Consider the following 18,637-nt stretch of genomic DNA (forward strand, 5'->3'; position numbering starts at 1 on the left):
GACTGATGTAACTAACAAAGGGAAAAAAATATACTGGTTGGACAGCTCCATAAAGCTGTTTTATTATTTTTATTCACCAGAAGAATGGAGGATTCAGGCAATGAAGCCAGAGCTACTATAACTAATCTGTCGTATCTCCTTTTCTACCTTGGCTTGTTGGGGAAATGCTATTTAATTATTTAATTTCATGAAACGTATACACAGCTTGTTTGCTTTAAAAAAAAATCCCCTCTCTCTCTCTCTCTCTCTCTCTCTCTCTCTGTGTGTGTATATATATATATATATATATATATATGTAACAGATAAGACAGGAAAATCGAGAAAAATTTACGGCCCTACTTTAAAACATAAAAAGAAGTTAAAATAATAAACTAGATTAAATTTACTTCAGCTTTCTAAACAACAGGGTAGGCTTCTCTAAACAAGAATGATTTCAGCAGGAGATATTATGGGAAGAATCCGTTTCTTGCTGTTCCTGTCTTCCTCAGAGGATATCTTCTAAACAATATTGATTGAAACTGAGGTGTGTTTGTTTTGTATAAAACCTGTGTGCCCTGAGAGAAGGATAAGGGCAGGGAGCACATACCTGCCAGCTTCCGGCAAAACCATCAATGGCCTGAGAGAACAGTTGGAGCAGACTCAGCCCTGCTTTTATTGGGGCTGATTTAAAAAACAAGAACAGCTGTGTGACCTGAGGGAAAGCAGAAGCCAGGAAGCCCAGGACAAGGAACAACTTAGGCCCAGGGTACCTTTGAACTCATATGTCCCAGTTCAATAACTGGGATAATAATAATAATAATAATAATAATAATAATAATAATAATAATACCTTTATTGTCAATGTACAACCTGTGTACAATGAAATTAACCGAGCCTCTGAGGAAAAATCTCTGGTTGTCTTCCTGAAAGCCTTTTTTTTTTTTAATGCTACAAGCAGATTGTGAAGAGAAATTTCTTCCTGTGATAGACGGTGAGCTATATTTTCAGTTTTTATGAATGTGTGTGCATGTGTTTGTTTATATATTTATAAAGTTAGGGTCATATAACTATCAGCTCCTGAAGAGCAAGCACATCAGTAAGCCTGAGAGCACCCTTGTTATTCTATATTTTGGACTATTTGTTTGTCGTACTATTCTAAAATGGTTAGCTGCCTTGTGTGCCTTTGCCAAAAGATAGTATATATGACTGCAACAAACAATCTCCCTCAAACAGAATGATCATAATAACCCAAATGTGTCAATGGCAGCAAGCAGGAAGGAAAAAGAACAGGACATTTCAGTGTGAACTTGCTTGCTCCCTTCCCCACAGGCAATGGAGTGGACTGGACTAGCCTGCAATCATTTGTTAAAAATCTTCCAGGGGCCACCTACAAGTGCTGGATGGCAACAGAAACAAAAATGGGTGGAGAATTAGACTGACTCTTACCTTTGTATGTTAGTATGCTTTCTAGGAATAGAAAAGTCAGAGATTTGTACACCCCACATCTCCATCCTTGCAGATAAGAGGAATTATCTGTAGGGCAACCAGCCCCATATAACCAGCATCGTTGAGTCTAATTAGTGCCTAAAGCATGGGTAGGCAAACTAAGGCCCGGGGGCCGGATCTGGTCCAATCGCCTTCTAAATCCGGCCCACAGACTGTCCGGGAATCAGCGTGTTTTTACATGAGTAGAATGTGTCCTTTTATTGAAAATGCATCTCTGAGTTATTTGTGGGGCCTGCCTGGTGTTTTTACATGAGCAGAATCTGTGCTTTTATTTAAAATGCATCCCTTGGTTATTTGTGGGGCATAGGAATTTGTTCATTCCCCCCCCCAAAAAAAATATAGTCCGCCCCCCCACAAGGTCTGCGGGACAGTGGACCAGCCCCCTGCTTAAAAAGTTCACTGACTCCTGGCCTAACGGGTTAAAACCATAGAGTCAGCTGTACTGCCAGGCTTCACCTTTGTCACTTCCCCTCACCTTGGGAGGAAATAGGTAGCCAAGCATTTTGTTTTTCTCACCCTACATGTGGACTTCATTATGTAAGGAATTATGAACTAATTATTCTATCCACATGGCTTTAACCAGCCTATTTTGTTTCTGACCAGAATGGCGTCTGAAATTAGGATTTTTCTCTACCAGTAGTTTATAAATTTTTACCTTTTGTAACTCATCACCTGCCTGCCCATTTTTTCTGACTGCTATATGGAAAAGAACAAGAATCTGGCCTTTGAAGGGTTTGTAAGTAATCCATTTTACAACCTCCCAAACATGTCATCTATCTCTGTGCTAGGGAAATGTAAAAGTTTGGAAATAACTTTTAAAGGGGACATTTTAAAGGTTTTGCAACCTAAATCTCCATGCTCTTCTGTTGCATGTTTTGCAATGTTAAATCTCTGCTGGGGTTCTTTCCCCAAAGTGAACATGCCCCAAACTTGGGCCTTGGCTTCCAGGGCTAAGGGCAAGGGCAGATTACAGACTAGCGAGAGCATTTGAGGAGGGGGCAGTGCAGAACCAGTGAGGGGTGGGTGTGGTCCTCTGTCTGTGATTCCCAATAGTGGGGCCCCACTGGTGGTGTGTTTGTAAATCACACCAGTTCCAACTCTAAGGCGTTGTACTAATGTCCCCAGAACTGCAAATCAGTAGACTTTGTTTGCTTCACTTGATCACTTACAGCTTCATCTGAATGTTGCATATTCTGCGCATGTTCTCATTTATGACTTTTGCAGAATGTGGCATTTATCAACAGTTCTGCTAATTCCTAATAGTCAATTAGTAGAAGGATATTGGACTTGTTCCCCTCGATGGAATTCAGGCTCTCATAAGATGCATGGTGTTGTCTCACTGTTCCAATTTATATCAAAGCTTAATGCTCATTGTTTTCCTAATTGCGCTCTTTGCACTTGCTTGATGTTATTCCATTTTATCTTTTGTGCTGACGATCATAGCTAGAGGACGAATGAAAACGGTAAGTTGTCATGTCAGGTTTCCACTTAATAGTTTGGCTACAATGGGACCGTAATTAAACCCCCCAATTTCCAATGTTCCAAAATTTCCAGCTGTCTCATGGTGCAAGACAGGATACAGTTCACATCATTAAACAATGGCCTCAGTAGCTATTTTGACCCACGTCTAGACTGATAAATTTCATTATGTGATTAATAAACTTTAACCCACTTTAAGCAGCCAGGCATTTTGTTGACTGTTTTGCAGAGTATCTAAATTTTAAAAAACAAGAATGATGCATCTAATGGAGTGGACTGTAGCCCAAGAAATCTTATCCCCGAGCAAGGATTTGAACCCGTATCTCCCAGTTACTAGGCCACCATGCCACACTGGCTCTCCAGAACAACCTGGCTACACCTATATGGTGTCATTTGCCATCTCCTGTGACCTAGCAACCTCACCAGGTCTAATGGGCACCAGCCGCAACTGATTCAAGCCATCTGTGTCTGTATCTAGCAAGAGCCTTAAGATGAAGTTTGTGAGGAAGTAGCAGACATCAAAATGAGTTTGTTCCAGGTGCTTTACAGCTGTCAGGTTGCACCCTGGCCTCCTGGGAAAAACCACTTAATGACTAATCCCTTCTCACTGCAAATACAACACCTAACTGTTATTCACTTCTGCCTGGAGGTAAGAGCACATGCAATTCAGCTGCAGTGATGGAGTATGGATAGGGATGAAGATCACAAGCAGGATTCAGTTTGGGGTTCCCAGTAGGTTTATAAAAAACACTCACAGATTACCAGTTTTCTTCTAACTCCCATGATGAGCCCTTGTCAGTGTTCCAAATTTTCCTTGGTGTTCCTTCACTTGTATATATTTGTTCTTCTGCCTGTCACTTTGAATTATTGTAACTCTGTCTTTGGAGATTTTGAATATTTCTGAATAATTCATTCTCTCTGCTTTCCCTGGGATGCCGCTCAGACTGCTATTAATCATACTGCATTATTCAGCTGTGAGGAACTTAGGTGCTCTCCCCTCCCCCTCCCCCCAATTGTGGTTTTTCTCTACTCCACAAAGCAGCAGGACTTCTAAAAAGCTTTGATCATGAAAAAAAGGCTTCTTTATTTAGAGCAGAAATCCTATACACACTTTTCTGGGAGTAGGTCCCATTGTGTTCAATGGGACTTATTTCTACTTAGGATGGCAGTGTTAAGATCTTTGTTTCTTAGTACAGTTTGAGAGAATGTGTAAGTTATTGATTAGGATGTGTTTTGATTCCAGGAAGTCATCTGAGGTTAAATCAAATCTGAGAAGTCTAGAATTCTCGGCACATACAGAGCAAAATCTTCCACAGGTGTGTGTGCAGAACTAAAAATGCACACATTCTTCTCAGTGTCCAAATTCTCCAGTAATTTGCCTCTCCTTAAATTTATTTCATATATTTGGACTGGAGAAATTAGTAGAGATTCACAGCAGGCCCTGAAAAAGTGGAGGCAGGTGCAGAAAGGATGAAAATACGGGACATATTATGAGGGAGGCAATATTAAAGGGCGCATCGTCACATAGTGGAGAAGAAGTAAGTGAAAAGTGCAAGAGACTTATTTGCTTTTTGCTCTGAGAAAACACCACTCAGAGTTTTGTGTGACCACCTACACTACACCTTCTCCACGGAAAACCATGAGGGCAAGAGATAATACTCTTTTCCTTAATAAAAACAAACTTATTTGTCTCAAATTGATTGCAGGTGTCCTCTGCATGTGGTTGTGCTTTTAACTTGACACTGCTAATCTACATTCAGGGTACAAAGAGCCTGTTCTGTGTGTAGCGGCACTCCCATTCAACTGACTCCCCACAATTTCAAACTGGCTTCTGGCAGCTACTATCCACCCCATGGGAACTGAATCAGCCTTAAACCAAGGCTGATTACCCAGGATATAGAGATGGCAGAGAGCTCTGCCCCAGCAGGAATTCAGGCTGGAAACCAGAATTCTAGGACAATGAGCAGAGTGGACTTAGGGTTTGGGCCTGGACTATTCCAGAAACTACTGTATTTTTCGCTCTATAAGACGCACCCGGCCATAAGACGCACCTAGCTTTTAGAGGAGGAAAACAAGAAACAAGAAAGTGACACAAAGCCTCTTGAGCGAAGAGGGAGGAGCGCTCCTGCTGCACTCAAGAGGCTTTGCGTGGCTATCGCTGAAGCCAGAAGAGCAAGAGGGATCGCTGCACACCGATTGCTCTTGCTCTTCTGGCTTCAGTGATAGCTGCGCAGCCTGCATTCGCTCCATAAGACACACACATTTTCTTGTACTTTTTAGGAGGGGAAAAGTGCATCTTATAGAGCGAAAAATACGGTATTTGATGAAAAGGGGACTTGACTATAATATGTATATCCAGCACCGCTGCTAAATTCACGGTGCAATCCTATGCTGACTCAAAAGACTCATAGAGTTCAATGGGGCTTGCCATCTTTTGTACAGTGGTACCTTGGGTTACAGATGCTTCAGGTTACAGACTTCGCTAACCCAGAAATAGTACTTCGGGTTAAGAACTTTGCTTCAGGATGAGAACAGAAATCGTGTGGTGGCGGCAGCAGGAGGCCCCATTACCTAAAGTGGTCTTCAGGTTAAGAACAGTTTCAGGTTAAGAATGGACCTCCAGAACGTATTAAGTTCTTAACCCAAGGTACCACTGTATTTCCATTGCATGAAATGAATGTTCCGTAAACTATCAACCACCGCCTAGTGGTGGACTTTGGGCTCTCAAATTTCATTGGCGCCTTGTGCTACACTAAACTTTGTCACGTGCGCCCCTGCGCTTCATTCTATAGTATTGTTGAGATGCCCAGTGTGGCCAAACCAGTTGCGCTTCCCTAAAACTGCCTCTGCAGCACCCCCTTTTTGTGGCTTTAGCAGTAGTTGCAAGCAAGGAGAAAGCAGGGGCCTGGCTGAACAAATCTCTGAATACTTGTAAGGTCTCAGTGTCACTTGATGGATTAATTGCTTGCTTGTTGTAACTGTCTTAAGAGGTTAATTAAACTCACAGCAGGTGTTAACATACCTCTGGCCATAGGAGGTCTTGCTTCTGCGAAGGGAGATTAATTGGATGAATGAACAATTGTAAGTCAATGGAGTGTATCCCTTCTGCTGACTTGAGGGGTTTCCTTCATTTCAGCTGTGGAAGTCATCCAAGCTGCCTTTCCTCAGCTCATGTAGGCCTAGCAGGATGGGTTTATCACTTTTCTTTCCCCAATGGGACAGCCAATGTTAATTCTTTCCCCCGCTTAATAGCAAAATGGCAACCTGCAAGAGTATTGCACTGAATGCAGTATCCCTGCAACATAAGGCACAATCACTAAAACGTACACTCCAGCCATTCTCCGATGAAAATAGGAGACCATTCCATAATGACCATTTTACTATTTATACCCCACACATCCTACTGGATTTCCCCAGCCACTCTGGGCAGCTTGCAACATATATAAAAACATAATAAAACATAAAATTTTTTTTTTAAAACTTCCCTATACAGGATTGCCTTCAGACGGCTCAGGGGTTGGATAACTCCATACCCTCCATCATTTCTCCAATGAAAATAGGGACATCCTTAGGCAAAATGGGGCATTCCGGGATCAAATCAGAAGCCAGGATGGCTTCTCTAAATCAGGGATGCCCCTGGAAAAACGGGGAACTTGGAGGGTCTGCTAACAGCTGGAGTGAAGATAGTGGTAGTATTTTAAACAGCTCCCTGGAGGTTCTTCATCAATAGCATTAAGCAAACATTACAAGTTCATACAGTGCTAGAACTCGTGGACATCCAAATGAAGCTGAATGTTGGAAGATTCAGGACAGGTAAAAGAAAGTACTTCTTTACACGGAGCAAATTCCATAGTTCAACTATGCACTTACAGGAGGCAGTGGTGGCAACCAACCTTGAGATGGCTTTAAAAGAGGATTTGGACCAATTCATGGAGGGAGAGGGCTATTGATGGCTACTAGCTGTGATGGCAATTCTCTGCCTACACAGTTGGAGGCAGCAATGGTTCTGAATACCAGTTGCTGGAAGCCACAGAAAGGGAGAGTACTCTTGTGCTCGAATCCTGCTTGTGGGTTTCCCCACAGGCATCTGGTTAGTCTTCTGGTCTTTATTTACAGCATAAAATACATATCAGCAAGACAACACTGATACAGGCTTGCCTACCTCCGTACGATACAGCTATATTTTTGAAGAATGCACTTATAACGCAGCGATACTTAATGAAGGATGCATTTATAAACAAATGTGAGTTAATGCACATTAGTTTATAAATGCACCCTTCGTTAATGTGGTTTAACCTTTATGTTGAAACAAATATTTACTTGGAAATTATTTTTTTACTGGAACATTTGCAGCTATTTCAAAACATGGCAACTTCCCTTTCATAGTTGTAAATTGGAAGAAGAGAAATAGAAGACATTGGAAAATTAACACACTTACTTGAGCACACTCAAACCGCTATGTGAATTCTCTTCCAGTAGACATCCAGCTGGCGTCCTCACTGTTAACCTTCAGAGGACATAATGGTAGGGCTGTCCCTAAGCACATTGAGGGCCAATGGTAGATATAGTTCTCTTGAAGGCCATGGGTAGTCATAATTGGTGCTGAGGTTTCCTCCATGGATGTGCAGGCTAATGAGAAAACCACTTATGAATCCAGCCTTTGGGTGGCCCAGTGGCACACACACAAGAGCTTTAGGTATCTTATATAGTGGGACTCAGTTTGAAGTACACATTCATGGGATCAGGTCTTCCGAGTCCCACATTTTGCTTAAGGCATCTATTTCTAAATAGGATCATGTGAAATATGAGGTTTAAAGAGTTCGGCCCCCAAATACGTTATTCTAATCTTCCTCTCATACTCCCTCCAACAATATTCCAGATAACCAATTTATGTGGTGTTAACTCTTTTCAGACTACTTTTTAGAAGAGCTTGAATAATCTTATCTACATTGTGGCAGTACAAAGCAATGAAAACACAATAAGTAATTAAACAGGTTTTTTTAAATAATAAAAAAACCCCTCTTTCATTCTCCCTGCTGTAGCTCCAGGGGGACTTTTGTTATATTATGCAGTGTACGAAGTTAGTTAGCAAAAGATAATCCATTCAGGCCCTTTGAACGCTTGCCAATTATAGCACACATTGACTTTCAGCAATAATACAATAAAAGAGCAGAGGAGCTGCAGGATTACATATTTAATTTACTTTAAACACATCCAAAAGGAATGAATTTTAAAATATTTTATCCAGCTCTAAAGTAACTTAAATGTCCATGAATCTCAAATGTCAGAGCACCAGAAGGTCAGGGGCTTTAAATAAAAGGAGTCAATACAGCAAAGGGAAGCATTATGCCACACTACAAATTCATGCAAATCTGGGAAATACAGTAGGAAGTTTGGCATTTTCAAAGAGTCCATCAAAACCACAGCACAGCCCATCCCTTGTTGCTAGTTACAGGCTGAATATTGTTGCCCTCTAGTGACCAGCATGTTCTTCAGCCAATTGCTCCTCTTTGTGTTTGCCTCATCACCTCTATATACAGTTAGATGCAAGAGGTGCCATTTTTGTCAGTGCAGAAAATTATATATAACTGGAACGTTAGGGTAGAAAAGAGATATACGTACACGGAGACCCTCCCCTAGTGTAGCAGACCAAGGCTACATTCCCAAGGATACTTGCTATCACAGCTGGGAGACCAGAGGCAAATAAAGCTTTTCAGGAGTAGGTGGATGGAGGTGAAATAAGGCAGGGATGAACTCCCTTGGTCCCTGGTGTGACTCTGTTGAGCTTCTAGCTGCTTTCTGGCCAACTGCAGCAGTAGGTGGGGTTGCCATATGTCCTGATTTCCCTGGACATATCCGGAATACTGCAGTCGGCAGCAGTGTCTGTGCGGACATCGGGGAAATGTCTGTGAAAATCTGGACATATGGCATCCCATGTCAACAGTGGGGTTTTTGCTGTTTTAAAAAATAGCTAAAAACAATATGGTAGGCCAGTACTCTAGAGGAAGCTTTCACATGGGTCAAAGTGTAAGAGAAAGGCTTCCAGATTCTGACAGCCACAGTTCCTGGCCTGAGACCTCCCCAGCATTTTACAACTTATCAGAAAATAAGTTCCTTTGGGTTCAGTAGTGTTCAGTATATACCTTTAGGGTCAGCCTGTTCATAATTTAACTCTGGATGATTTGCATTCCTTTACAATTGGCCTTGGGGTGCCAACTTGAATAAAATATTGTGGGGGGGGGGAGGTAAGTCCCACCCTGCTTAATTGATCACATGTCAGCATTCTGGTTAGGCACTGAAAATATAGGGTTGCCTATAAAAACCAGTACACCCCGAAAGTTGAGCTTTTTTTAGGAAGACCCTAAAATTGTTGAGCCAAAAATGATTTTTCCATTGACTTAACTAAGATCCAGGACAAAGCGCTGCCTTTTGGATATTCCCCCAGACGTTTTTGAAATCACAGTCATGTAAAGGAAAACCTGGGCGAATGGCGGCTCTATGAAAATATTACTGTGGAGATGCCTGCCTGTTGTCAATAGGCGAGGAGTTCAAAAGTGTAGATGCTAGGAGACTGATTTCTTATAAGTGCAGAATGATTATTATGTTGCACCAGTTCTGCAGATTGAAGTGGTGGAGTCGTCTTATAGGGCAATCCCACAAGTAAATTGGTCCAAGCTTTGTACACTAATAGCAACACCTTGAACTTGGTTCAGTAACAAATTGGAAGCCAATGCAGGTCTTTGAGCAGAGGTTTTGTATGCTGACAGGGTCTCACTCCCATTAGCAACCATGCTGCAATATTCTGCACTAACTGCAGTTTGTGGATTATGTGCAAGGGATCAAATGATGGCCACTAATATTTTCCATTGTTTTTGATTTACTTAATAGCTACCACCGTTTCCTCAATGTGCTCTTCTGACTTGTGGCTAGCCAGGCTACCTACCATTCACTAAAGTCCCTATTCCTTAGCCAGTTGTTCTTTCCTTCCTTCAACCAGTGACCTTTCAAACTTCCAAACTATTAGTACCCCTTCCCCATGGGTGGGTAGCCTGTGACCCACCAATCTCATTTTATGTAGCCCCGTAAAGGTAAAGGGCCCCTGACGGTTAGGTCCAGTTGTGAACGACTCTGGGGTTGCGGCGCTCATCTCGCTTTACTGGCCGAGGGAGCCGGTGTACAGCTTCCGGGTCAAGTGGCCAGCATGACTAAGCCGCTTCTGGCAAACCAGAGCAGTGCACGGAAACGCCATTTACCTTCCCACTGGAGTGGTACCTATTTATCTACTTGCACTTTGACGTGCTTTCGGACTGCTAGGTTGGCAGGAGCAGGGACCGAGCAACGGGAGCTCACCCTGTCGCAGGGATTCGAACCGCCGACCTTCTGATCGGCAAGCCCTAAGCTCAGTGGTTTAGACCATAGCACTACCCTCATTTTATGTAGCCCCAGATGCCTCCAAAAGCTGCCTGAATATTCAGTCCCATCAGATGTTTTGTCTTTATTTTTTCTGTGCTTTAAAAATTGCCCCCCCCCATGTAATTTCAGGGCAATCTGAAGGGACTGTTATTTGTTCAATAAAAATAAATGGATTGGTTTAAAACTATTTTCTGGGTTGTATGGCTTTGGGTAGACTTTTCATATCTAGGATCTAGATCTAGCAGCCCCCGACAGATTATTCCTAAAAGAAGGGGGCAGAAGAAAGATTGGCCACCTCTGCCCCCACAACCTCATTCAGGTGGGGAAATTTTCTACTGCTAGATTTTTCTACTGAAAAGTTTCCATTTTTAGAAATATATTTTAATAAAAAATAAAGAATACAAAGCCCACACCCACAGTAACATTAGTGTGCTTGTTTCCTTTCTGTTTTGTTCACAATACCACCTATGTCCAGGGTGCTTTACAAAGAATGGTTGGACAGGTTTCTGCCCCAAGAGGCATACAGTCTAAAAGTTGACACAAGGGAATTGAAGGAAGGGGAAGGAAATGGAAGCAGAGATTAAACAAGGGAAGAATACATGATGATTACAATGGCATGTCTTTAGTTTAGTTACAGTAGAGGGTATTGAATCTGAGAGGTTACTCCAAAGGCTAATTATGGGTACAGTCCAACCAAGACAGGACAATTGGCATGAATACAATACAACTTTGATATTAGATATGACTGGTAATTAATTTTCCCTGCTGACTGTTCCTGTGAAGCACATGTATATAAATAGCTCTTCAGACATGTGCCAAACTTTTCCGGAAAATCTACACCACTGCCTTCTCAGTCCTCATTCAACTGGGCTTTCTGCCCTTCATCCACCATACCTACCTTTTCTTCCCACTCAGTCCTGCCAACAGTACACAGACTCTTCATATCCCCAGCCAAATGGAACTTTCATTGCTGCCATAAAAGATGCATCTTTTGTTGCAGTAGTTTCTGATGCATCACCTTGAGGCGTTGGAATGTTCAGGAACATCATTTTGACCTCACACAAAAAAAGAGAAAAGAAAACAACAAAGACTGATGGAAGCAAGACAAGCACTGCTGGCATAGAATTACTTGATTGTCCTTTTTGCAACCCTTTCCTTCAACTCATATAAACATTCTTAATTTGTTTAAGTACTTTTATTTGATATTTGATACTTCAAGTTGGCTACCTTGAAGTCTTTTCGAGGAGAGGGGGAATAAAAATGATAAAAATGATTTTAATAAAATAAAATATGGGATTTCACAAAAGTCTATGCCCTCTTACTTGGAAGCTAGACTCTTTGAATGCAACAGGAGATTTTGCTCTGAGTAAACATGCAATGGCTGCACAACCAGTAATTCCCCAGCATCTGTTTCTCAAAGTTGCCATAATAATGTAACATCAGCTCAACTGGTTGGTACATAGACCTTATTGCTGCAGCTGCCAAAAGGACCTTAGCACACTTTAGATTTTTCTCTATAAAAGCCCTGAATGTGAACAAATGCTGTGCTGACTTTTTTCTTTACTTCTTTTTTAGTTTTACAACCATGTGAATAAATATCAGAGAGTGTCTAAGATTAAATGGGCAGTTTACTCCTACACATCTCCCTCCGCCCCCCTGGCTAGAAATAACACAGTTTTGCATCATCCTACAGCCCCAAACATTTGGGTTATGTGGAAATCAAGAAATATTGTTCAATTATCCATGCAAGAAAAGTATTTGGTTTTTAGGAATTTGGTGAAACAGAAAAGCAACGCGTCATTAAATCAGTGGACAAAACAGCTGCAGATACAAGTGCAGTGAATAGTGAATGCAGGCGCCACAAGACGCACTCAAATACAAGTGCGCACCAATTATGCCGAACGTGTCTTATTACAGTGAAGTGTTTCTGGAGAAAGGAAGGAGGTACGCTCTGAAGGGTTCTGTTCAAATTGCATGCAACGGTTAAGGCTTGTCTCAATCACCGACAAGGCTGTAATTATCAGAATAACGCAACCAATATTTTTGCACTTGTGGAGCACTTCAGCTTCCCCACAAAGAACTGTAATTAGCCAGCAGATGGCGCCAGAGATGGAGAGCAACCCACTCTGAAAAGGGCCAGAGAGAGGCAAGATGCAGAGGGTACCATAGTAATAGCTTGTGCTGGTGACTGAGCTAAAAAGAAAAGGCATGTTTTAAAACAAAACAAAACAAACATGCATGACCCCAGGGAGCAGGAACTGTAGGGAAGCAGGGGGACAGAGGTCTATGGGGTCAATCTACCAGGCTGGGGGCAATCTTGAGTGTGAAGTTGTTATGGAGTAATGTTGCCTGAATGTGTTGCACCTGTTGGCTCCACACACACCACTGAACAAATGATAATTTAAATTTGGAGGTGGGGGGGAAGGGGTAGTGTTTGTCAGAGGTGCTGGATTTATGAGATAAGAACTCTCTTGTTATTGTGTTTGTGCCCATCGTTTAATAGACTGATATACTTACCGGTGTGTCCTTCCCTCTGAGGCTTAAGCAGCCACTTCCAAAGTCCGTGCCAGATTCCAAATCTGGCCATCTGCTTCCTTGTGGGAAAATGCTGAGGACTGTACTCAGGGTAGGGGGGGCAGGCAGACTGTAGCTACTACAGTATTTGCATGAGGAGGAAATACCCTCACACAATTACTGCTTTACTTGCAGTTACCGCTTCTGCTTTACCTTGCTTTGACCACTCTGAAATGTTGTGTAAGTGAATAATAATAATAATAATAATAATAATAATAATAATAATAATAATATAATATTTAGACTGTGCTGGAACCATGCTATCTTTGACTTAGGGGTTGAAGCCATGAAAGCCAGAGTTGGCCTAGACAGGCAGTCCCCACACTGTCCAGTGACACCAGGGCAGGTTTATATATCCTTGCAAAATGGTGCATCTGAACAGGACTAGCATTTTGTTTTCTATATGAACTATATCTGCCTCTTGTCAGAACAGTTAAAATAAAAGCAAAAAAACCTCTCTCTCTCTCGGAACAATGCTTCAAAAGGCTTTTCATTTTTTGCAGACCTTCCTTGACACTACAATAAAAATGAAAGGCACCGTCGGACCCTCCAAGTTTCCCTATTTTCCAGGGAAGTCCCTGATTTAGAGAAGCCGCCCTGCTTTCTGATCTGATCCTAGAATGTCCCACATTTCCTTAGGATGTCCCTATTTTCACTGGAGAAATGTTGGAGGGTATGGAGTTATCCGACCCCTGAGCTGTTTGAAGGCAATCCTGTATAGAGAAGTTTTAAAAAAAATGTTTAATGTTTTATTATGTTCTTGTATATGTTGGAAGCTGCCTAGAGTGGCTGGGTAAACCCAGTAAGATGTGTGGGGTATAAATAGTTATGGAATGGGACGTTCCTATTTTCATCGGAGAAATGTTGGAGAGTATGCACGGTTTGAAAATACAAATTGATGAAAGGGTGGAACTGCAACAGGAAAAGTGCTGTGCAACAGCAGACAGAGGCCAGCTTAGGAGCTGCGCCATGTGAATAGCTCCAGATATCACAAACGTTTCTCAACCATTAACAGAATGTAAGCCTTGAAACACAATGGGTTTTCATACTTTACGCCAGAAAAATGCCCCTCATCCTGACTGATGGGTGTGTGTGCAAGGCAACCAGATTATCACAGGACCCTTGTATGTATATTCTCATTTGCTCTGTACAAAGGCACAGTACACCTTCATGGGTCCCAGTTACTGGCGGCCAATCTGCTGCCCCATATACATTTTACCTGGACTGCAGTTTTGGCAGCATTTATTTTTTTACCCCAAATGACAACCTTATGTGGGAGAATAATGAAAGCAATAACAATAATTACCGGTAATAAAAATAAATAAAATAATAAAGCAATACATTCCTTAGGAGAAGTTGACCCTGGTGTCCCATCCAACAGCATGTCTTTCTTTTGGCTCTATGGGAAATGGCAGTTGGGGGTTTCTAGCTAGATGGATTCAGCCCTTGCTGAACAGGTTATTTTGTTAGTGGTTAATGGAATTAAATAGCAACTTTTAACTAAGCAAGCGCTGAAGATAAGCTTAAACAGCGTGATTCCTTCTGTACCGGTAGTGTTTCTGCCTTATACAGTGGTACCTCAGGTTACAGACGCTTCAGGTTACAGACACTTCGGGTTATAGACTCCGTTAACCCAGAAATAGAACCTTGGGTTAAGAACTTTGCTTCAGGATGAGAACAGAAATCGTGCGGCGGCGGCAGCGGGAGGCCCCATTAGCTAAAGTGGTACCTCAGGTTAAGAACGGTTTCAGGTTAAGAATGGACCTCCAGAACGAATTAAGTTCTTAACCCGAGGTACCACTGTATTGCCTTGTTTTTCTTTATATAATTTAGTAAAATATAATTATTATACCCTCTAGATGGCAGCAATGTAACCTACATTCTTGCTGGGAAAGGAAGATCTGTCCCCCCCCCAATACATTTGTGACATTTGGGCCTACTGGCTACTGAAATGGATGGTAGCGTTCAGGTGGGAAGACCCCATATGGTTCTACTGTTTGTAAATTTACCACACTTGTGGGATTGTGTTATGGCCCCCTGGTACATGGGCTCACATTTACTTGCTTAGTGTGCGAAGAGGTCCTCAAGGCACAACTGAGAGGGAAAACTCACCAGGAGTGTGTAGCACTGTGTGGCCCTTGAATTACAAGGCAAATCAGGGTGATTGGGGAAAGGTCCTCACGTTTCTGAGTTGGATTGTGCTGTTGACAAGGCATCTTGGGGTAGATCAGGGACTCCCTAAGTTCCTGAGTCACTTCCTCGGCTATCCAAAAAATATGCTCATTTTTTCCTTCTGAGAAATGAAACTTAGCTGATGGGAGAAACACCCTGAGTTCGAACAGGGAGGGTATAGATAGGTGGTGGTGGTGGGGGGATATTTAATTTTTACAGACAGGTCTAGATTTTAATCACATTTCCCCAGGGTACTCCACTCAGAAGAATTTGGTGGAGAGGTTAAAAGCTGTTTGTTTTGCACACAAATCTATACTTTCTCCTATGGAAATCAGTGGAGAGACCTACCTTTTCCAGGGAGAAGAGGCTGTAGCTCTCAAAATCTATGATGTGGGGAGAAGCCGACCCCCACCAATGACCTCTGAGGCAGCAGCATACTTGCTGGATTTGAGTTCATGCATGTATGTGTGACATTTTAAAGAGCAGCTTTAAAACAGATCAGGCTGCTTCTCAAAGCTTCTGATATAGATGGAAGTCAATTTGTATGTAACGTTTATCAGTTTCAGTGCAGTACTGCGTGATAATGTGTGCATGCAGCTTAAAAAAATAATAATTTTATTTGCAAAGGGTACGTTTTATTTGTCAAATAATTTTGTAGAGAAATATAAAAGTGTACATGTAGCTTATGAGGCCATTAAAATGTGCTGATGGTTATTTTTCTAAATATGAAGAGCTATACAAGTTTATTTTTTTCTGTTCTGCTGAACAGGGTGCTTTGTTTGTCTAATGCATAGCCTTTTTTTGAATCTGACCCTTCCCAGCACCCTATACTCACTTTCCTGGGAGTAAAATTGTAATCCTAATACTATTTACCTGGAAGTGAACCCTACTGAATTCAATAGGACTTGCTTTTTAGCAGACATGGTTAGGATTGTTCTGTATACCAATGGGACTTATTTTTGAGCATATACAGGATGATCTCTCTCTTCCCATCCAATGCTATTTTAAAAGCAATTAGGCAGTGCTTTCTTGGGTGCCATTGCTGTTGTCTGGCAGATTGTGGGGACGGAGGGGCAAACATTGGCACTTTCTGTGATAAGTTCCTTCTCTGCAGGGAGGAAGGGGATCTGGCCTGCTCACTCAGCTGCAATGGAGGCAAGGGGCACAGGTGCTTAGGGGGTTCAGTTGACAGTTACTTCCTGGAAACATGGGGATGCTGCCTGAAAGGAGGGTCCTTCACCTGATGACCAGGGAAGATTCTTGCTCTCTAGCTGTACTGTGTCGTTTTTCAACCTGTACGGTACATTGCACTGTCAGAACACCTGACACACAAATGGAGAGCCCTTAATGGTTCATCAGAAACAGACCACTTTTATTCAAGTTTTCCTTCTATGTTAACTCGTCTGCAGAGCCCACTAAAACCCCTGCTCCACAGATAAATATGTGGAGAGAGGCTCTGCTGAGAACAAAATTGACTCACCTTTTTCTTCTTCTATGTGATAATTGTATGTGTCATTGTACTCTCAGTTGTCTCCCAGGTTTCCCCTCCCCTCTGTTTTCTCATTTCATGTTATTTTTCTATTTTTAGTGTTGATTGTTACACTTGTTATTCATTCTGCATTTTGTATATGTTTATGTCAATAACAATTCTTTATGAATAATAATAATAATATACTTTTTTTTTAAGGCCATAGCATGTTTCATCAGCCAAAGGCGCTAGGCGAGCCTCCCCAGGGAGAACCTTCCACAAACGGGGAGCCACTGCAGAAAAGGCCCGTTCTCGTGTTGCTGTCCACCAGACAACGCACAGCAATGATTCAGACCTACATTGCAAAAAAATAAACATCCATTCCTGCGGGTAAGTGTTCCTTTAAGTTGGCATGCAGAAAGATTAATTGAAACACAGTGGCACAGGTTTCACCACAGCTCTGTACTCTACAAGCAACATTCTCAACCAAAATAGTTCTAATTCATATTTGCCACAGTACATTAACAAAACACCAGACAGAGATTCTGTGGGAGTTTCAGTGCATCATAGGAACCCCTTGCTGATGACAGTAAAGAAATGTTTGGATCATTGAAGCCGATTGCCCGTGTTTCTACAAACTGATGTGGATTATTTGTAGACTGACACCGATCATGCCTAGCGTTGATAATGGATATGTGCTGTTTGCATACACAGATTAAATAACTAAGAATAAAAGAATCAGGGTTCATGCCTTTTCTTTTCAAAAGCTTTTAATAGTACACATTTGTTTTTGTCATTTGTAAAGATTTACACTCATAAAAAAAAACATTTTAACCCAGTATTCCCCAATGGTACCATCTTTTGTTGCCCTCACCAAACACCCAATTTTAGGTCTCTATACCTGATACAGTTTAACAATATATTATCTATTAAATACAAAGTTCTAAAATAGTTACTAGGTTGTTAATGGACATTGGTACTGCGGCTACTCTAGTAATTTTTGTGAAAGATTCTATGTGGGTTATTATAGTCAGTGAGGCATTGAAGGGGAAACTGAGGCATACTTTACAATTATAAACCCCCTTTTCTGTCCAAAACCAGATTTTCTGTTGAGTGCAATTTACAGAAGCCAAAAACATTGTATCTTCTTCCAAATTATCTACAGTTTAAATAACCTGTAATCTACCTAAAAGTTATAGAAATACCATGTGCAATGTTTGCAAGTATGGAATTTACATTTTTCTTTTTCCTCCCTCAGACATGGTAGCAAGTGTTTACCCTCATAATATACACTGGCAAAAGCAGAATACTCTCTTCCTACCAGTATACAGTAAATCCACAATATTAAAGTGCTGGTGTGCTTTAAAACAAACTGGATAGCATTTCTCGTTTGGGTTTAGTAGGGGCAATATGCTTTAAATTAGTATGTTTTAAAATAACAACAACAACCTAACAACTTAGAACTGCAGCATCAAAGAATAGGAAAGATCCCTTTCTAAACACACTCAGATGCACCAGAGTCCCAGTGAAGTCAATAGGAATCACATACATATAAATGGCAAATTCACATAACTGTCCCCACCCTCTATTGATTGCAAATTGCAATCATTTGAAGCACCCATTACTTGTCAGTAAGGCTGTCAATAGAGTCAGAATTTTTATCTGATCAATAATGGACTTTAAAACAGATGGCGGATTAAATGTTCATAAATTAGCATGTTACAAAAACCTCATTAGTATAGCATTTTTCTAGCAAATAAAATTAATTTGTGACATGAAATCTTAGTTGCTCTCTAAGCTAACCTACTCGTTTTGTTCAAATGGAATTGTGCAACCAAGTTTTTCAAATACACTTGTGTTTTTTTTTAACATCTGCAGAGCCCCAAGAAATTTGAGCCCCAGGTTGTGTGGGTCCCAATGTGAGCTTTCATTTGCTGTTTACCTTACTGTTAGAGCGTGTTGTGTGAATGCACACACACATATGCTTAAACTGTGCCTAAAATTATGCAACACAATCCCAGTGATATATATTCAGAAAGCTCATTG

The 18,637-nt window shown here is 41.4% G+C and overlaps 1 long non-coding RNA gene across 8 annotated transcripts in view; it reads left to right on the forward strand.

The window, feature by feature from the left end:
- Window positions 1-933: 933 nt before the first annotated feature.
- Window positions 934-18,637, forward strand: part of LOC128407418 (uncharacterized) — a 38,440-nt gene continuing 20,736 nt past the window's right edge. For 3 of the 8 annotated variants that reach the window (XR_008328788.1, XR_008328786.1, XR_008328785.1), the window contains exons 1-2: window positions 1,963-2,221; window positions 16,811-16,981. This is a non-coding gene — a long non-coding RNA (uncharacterized LOC128407418). Of the gene's footprint in view, window positions 971-1,962; window positions 2,222-3,108; window positions 3,614-12,467; window positions 12,538-13,048; window positions 13,132-14,810; window positions 14,921-16,810; window positions 16,982-18,637 lie in introns of those variants that run through there. The other 5 variants (XR_008328791.1, XR_008328787.1, XR_008328792.1 and 2 more) reach the window with 5 other exon arrangements.

The sequence above is a fragment of the Podarcis raffonei genome, chromosome 2 (assembly GCF_027172205.1).
Source record: "Podarcis raffonei isolate rPodRaf1 chromosome 2, rPodRaf1.pri, whole genome shotgun sequence".
Classification (NCBI taxonomy): domain Eukaryota; kingdom Metazoa; phylum Chordata; class Lepidosauria; order Squamata; family Lacertidae; genus Podarcis; species Podarcis raffonei.